The 5,093-nt window shown below is 41.8% G+C and overlaps 1 long non-coding RNA gene across 1 annotated transcript; it reads left to right on the forward strand.

The window, feature by feature from the left end:
- The first annotated feature begins 3,344 nt into the window (after positions 1 to 3,344).
- Positions 3,345 to 4,377, forward strand: LOC108492992. The gene is made up of 3 exons (XR_001873300.1): positions 3,345 to 3,453; positions 3,550 to 3,638; positions 4,296 to 4,377. It is a non-coding gene; the product is annotated as an uncharacterized LOC108492992 (long non-coding RNA).
- The last annotated feature ends 716 nt before the right edge of the window (positions 4,378 to 5,093 follow it).

A 5,093-nucleotide genomic window follows, 5' to 3' on the forward strand; every position in this document is an offset into this window, starting at 1 on the left:
CGATATCAAACAGAGGTAGCAATTTTCAATGGCTTCCCACTCAAGTGGGATAAAGCGGTGATGCAGAAGGGAAAAGTCTGTATGCAGCCCTGGGAAGAGCCTGTATGCAGCCCTGGCCCCTGGCTCCTCACAGCAGCTGTGCACTGTTGCAGAGGAGACCCGTCCAAAAAGACGTCAGAAAAACTTTGCTCACGTGGCCTTTGGAGAAATCTATCGGCTCAGTTACTATTGTTGAATATGCTCAAAATATGTTCAAAAAGTGTAACGCCTGAGAAGGACTTTCATCCATCACAGTGGATGAATTCCTTTTTTTTTCTCAGCAGACGTAGTCCTTTATGAGGAAATATTGCATTATAGGTACTTGGAAGAGAGAGGGTGAGGAGCAGGAAGGAGAAATTGCCAGGATCCCAGCACCATCAATTGCTGTCAGCTCTGCTCTGGGAATAGCGTGTAGCTGTTAATTGCTGCTGCAGATTCAGCAGATGGTGGGTAAGACATTGTATTTAATGGAGCCCCTCAAAAAAGAGTGGCATCTGTTTGTTTAATTTCTTGGCAACAGAACGGCAGATTTAAAAAACAAACAAACTAAATTGGACATTTAGCTATGAATGTCCCCCTAACAGATTATAAATATTTTAAGATAAATAGGTCAAATTAAGGAAAATATCAATTGACACATTTGAGAAGTAAGCCAAGCTTTTAGATATTGGCTCCTTTAAAGATTAGATTTTTCAACATATGGCAATTAAACTCTTTAAAGAGGCTTTTAAATGAAACATTGACTATGAATTTGTCTGTTTGTAGAACTGTTACAAATACTAATTCAGAAACTAATCCATTCTGCCTGTCTCTGACACACACCCTGAGATTAAAATACGATGTCCAGATCTAGACCATTTAATCATGTGCATCTCCTACATTTAAAAACAGCAACAGAAAATAAGGCAGAAAGCATCTGCAGTCCCTCTCTAACAGCTGGGATGAGCAACTCTGAGGAGTTGTTGCTGTGGCTGTTGCTGCCGTAGCTCCGGTATTAATGCAACTTCCCATGTTCCTGGAAATTCACTGCAGCAGAAATTGCCATAGCAGAGTGTGCCATGGATCCATCTGTAGCAGGGTATTATATTGCCTCTAACAGTGGTCAAACCTGGATGCTTTGCACAAGAGTGTAAAAGCCCAGGATCTTTACTGTCTATGCAGTGCTGTACCATGAGAAGTCCTCCCTACCCACACTCAGTGAGCAGACAGCCTCCCAAAGCATGAGGGTGGATGACTGTGCATATCTTCTCCAGGTACTTTTTCTGGGAAGTCCTCTGCACCATTTGTCAGATTTTAGGCATGTTTCCTACTTTCCCTGTTTTAAAGCAGAGTTTGGATAGGATGCTTAAGCTGAGTAACGGCCCACGTGGCCTCTCTGTTTCCAGCTGCTGATACAAAAAAATGCTGCTGCTCACTTTTTCCTACTAGCTAACTCCCATCCATGTTCATTGCTGCAGGCTAGACAGAGTCTACCCATCCATGCCAGAAAGTTGTTCCCTTGGACTTTTTTCCAGATCACAGCTGCTGTGAGGCTGCGCCACCTGGGCACGTGTCTGCGTGGCCGTGCTGGGACTGTGCACTGGCAGGAGTGGTGGACAGAAGCCCACAGCCCACAGCTGCTGACATTGCTGCACCGCTCAAGTGTGTCCGCCCTGGCATGTTTTGCTGATGGCTGTGTGTTGGCTGAAGTTATGTTGTGTTTTTTCCAGGGGTTCATTTTGTTTCAGGCAGTAGAAATGCACATGATGTTCCCCCGACAGCAAGTCTGGGCGTAGAATTGCACAAATCTGTGTGTCCCTCAGAACAGATTTCTCAGGCAAGTGCCAGTTGACTGCCATGGCAGCTTTTCCAGGTGAAAAAGCCCAGGGTAAAGATTCAATTTAACCTGTGTGGCTCTGTACTGCTGGTGCAGGCTGACCTTGGGCCACAAGGGGTAACTGAATTCTCCCAAAGTTTTCTTAAGCAGGGAGAGTGTGTTATACCCTCTTGCTAAGCCACTGGATCTACCTGGACACATCATCCCCTCCTCAGCCTATCCCCAGCCCTTCTCTCCTATTCCACATGCACATGAAGGAGGAAATAAAAGGGAAACAGCAATGTTATAAACCAACACTTAATATTTTTACCCTGGTGATCGAATTCTTCAGGGAAACATGTATCTAAATATAGTCATAGCCTGTAGTCAACCAATATTTTTACAGCTCTTAATTAAGGATACCTCAGATATATATTTTTACCATTCAGGCCATAGCTTTGCAAACATTACACCTGTTAAAATAAGGGAGGGCTGAGTTGTTCACATAGCATATACACCTTGATAATGTCTGGTCAGTTATGATGGAGTAAAACTCCTCCCTTAGCTTCCCTATCTGTGAATAGGGTATGGGAACATGCAGATAATAGCTATGTAGAATTTTTCTCACTCACAAAGATAAAAACAAGAACTATGCAGTCTTACTATTACAATTTCAGCATCTTATATTCTCATAGCAGCAGAAGCCTAAGAGTGTTAAAAATATGATAGTGCTCTTATTTCAAATGAGAGTTTTTTCTGATTAAAATTTTTATCAGGTGAATGGAAAATTAAATGTCTATAGGATAGGACATTACATAAGGTTTGTACTTTTTTTTCTGGCTTACTCTTAATAGAAGCTGTATTGAACTGCTTTTTCAAGATTTTTTGTTAGAAGCTGTGCTAGGAAGACACTTCCCCATACACTGAGTTGATACTTGATTTCACAAATGAGGTCAGTACCATCTTGATCAAACAGAGCCACTCCTCCAACAAGAAAAGCATCCTGTAGTGAATCAGGACATATGGAACAGACCCAATTCTATTGAAACTAAAATAAGCATGGAAAGGTCTCAAAAGAGATAATTTAAATGCCTCTCAGGGCTCTCACCACATATCACATGCCTGAGTTTTAAAAGGTTAGACTGGAAAAGTCTACTATTTTACCTACCTTGCAAAAAGAAAAAAAAACCCAAAACCAAACACCTCTGTAACATTCTTAATTAAAAGATAAGGAAATGTTCCTCCTAAATACTCACACCTTGCACTTATCTATGACATTTCTGCTAAGGATCTGAAAAAAGGAGATGAGGACTGTTATCTACACTGGTTCAGCCTATGCCAGATGAGGAACGTAACCCAGTTGTCCGCTGTAAAGCCTCTAACCAGCCCGAGGCATCCAGCCTGGCGTGCCGGGACGGGCTGCTCCGGCACTCCCAGCTCCTGCGGCAGCATAGCCTCTGCCTGTGCGTGCTGTCTGCCCTCCTGGCTATTTTCATGATTGCAGGGAAATGCTAGATACAAAAAATTCTTCCATCACCCTTTATTTTCCATCACTCTTCCGTGTAAAGAATACAGCTATGGGAATCTGGATTTCATGGTCAGCTTAGAAAATATCGGCAGTGAGTATTTAAAGACTTGGACGTGTCTGTCCCTTCATGTTGATTCTGTGGCACTGCTTTGCAGCATGACTGATTAACCTTGTGATATAAATACAGGTTCTCACAAGCAAATACTTAGTGGAGTGCGAATGACAAAATCTCAAGTGCCAAATATAACCCGTGCATCACCACGGAGCTGGGAACAGGTAGGCAATTTTTCTGACAAACTATCTAAGATTTGCACTTTCCCAGTCAGCCTTCCTTCTGTTTTCTACTTCAGCTTCAGTAGACTCATCTTCTAATTTTTCCCTGATGATGCCCTTCACAGCACTTGTGCCTTCCCTGGGCTGGCAGCCATCCCTTTATAGAGCTCTCTGTGCTCATTCACAAAAGTCAACTGGGTAGAGAGGCCCCATGTCTTCTTTTAGGGCACAATCTTATTCTAATGTTTTTGGTGAGGCTCGTGCTTTAATCCAGAATGAGACACCATTGCTTTATAGTTTTTTTATTTTAGTTATCCTTCATTGTCCTATTGAAAGGGAAAAACAGGCCCCAAGACCTTCCATTGGTCTTGACGATGTCTCTAATATGAGGTCATTTATTGCCTCCTACCAGGTGATTCTCTCCTTTTATAGACAGGGTATTTTGATATTTCATTCTGCTCAAGGGAAGAAGACTAAACAAATAATATTACTGCATTTGGTCTACTTCCTTTTTCTTACAAGACAGTTGATTTTCTCCAAACTGAATAGAATCATTTTCAGTGCAGGTTGAAATGAATAGTGAATGTTAGCTTCTTTTTTTTGTATCGCTCTGAGATTATTTTCTCCCATGACTTCTCACTTACTTTTCTGCTTTTGAAGTGCTCCATACAGGAGAACCATAACACAGTGCAGCACAAGAGTAAAAAAACAGCATCATGTTTTTCCCCAAGGATGTCAAGGCTGTGCCATAATAAAACAGGCTGCTAGGCTACAGGGCTGACCTTCTGTGCTGGTTGCACCATCAACAACTTGGAGATGTTTTCAGGCAAAAGAGATCTGCTTCCTGAAACATTAAGCCTGACCTGCACCTCAGCAGCTATAACTTTGGTGTCTGTGGCTGCAGCGGGAAGGATATAACAGAGGAACTGCAGCCAGAGGAAAAGCTGCGAGTGTCGCACATTGTACCAGAGATCATGGCAAGTCATTAGCAACAGGCCCTGCAACAGCAGAGAAAAAACTTTTTAAAATGTTGTATAAATGTGTCTATTTTATGTGGAAGAACAATAGAAATCTAGACAGGGGATCAAAATATGTTTGATCATATGCAGAAAAATAAAAGTAACTTCCAAGAGGATTAGTGTTTCTATACAGAGTCATTGAAATCAATATCCTCAAAGCTCTTCACCATCTCTGAAGTCCAAGTCTTCAAATTGGTTTGACACACTTTGTCAGAGAGCAAAAAAACCCAGCAAACTAAAGAAACCCCAAACCGCTGAGCCCACTATTCTGAGTAGTTTGTCAGCACTTCACACAAGCACTACTGAAAAGAGGTTCAGCAGTCTTGAGCTTTGCAGTCTTTTTAAAATAAATGTTTTTACTGCACTTGAAATAAAAAGGAGTTGGTATATGAAAATCAAAGTACTACACGCCTCAAAAGATAACAGAAGTTTATTACAC

This window comes from Lepidothrix coronata, unplaced genomic scaffold, assembly GCF_001604755.1.
Source record: "Lepidothrix coronata isolate B3197 unplaced genomic scaffold, Lepidothrix_coronata-1.0 Scaffold0, whole genome shotgun sequence".
NCBI lineage: Eukaryota > Metazoa > Chordata > Aves > Passeriformes > Pipridae > Lepidothrix > Lepidothrix coronata.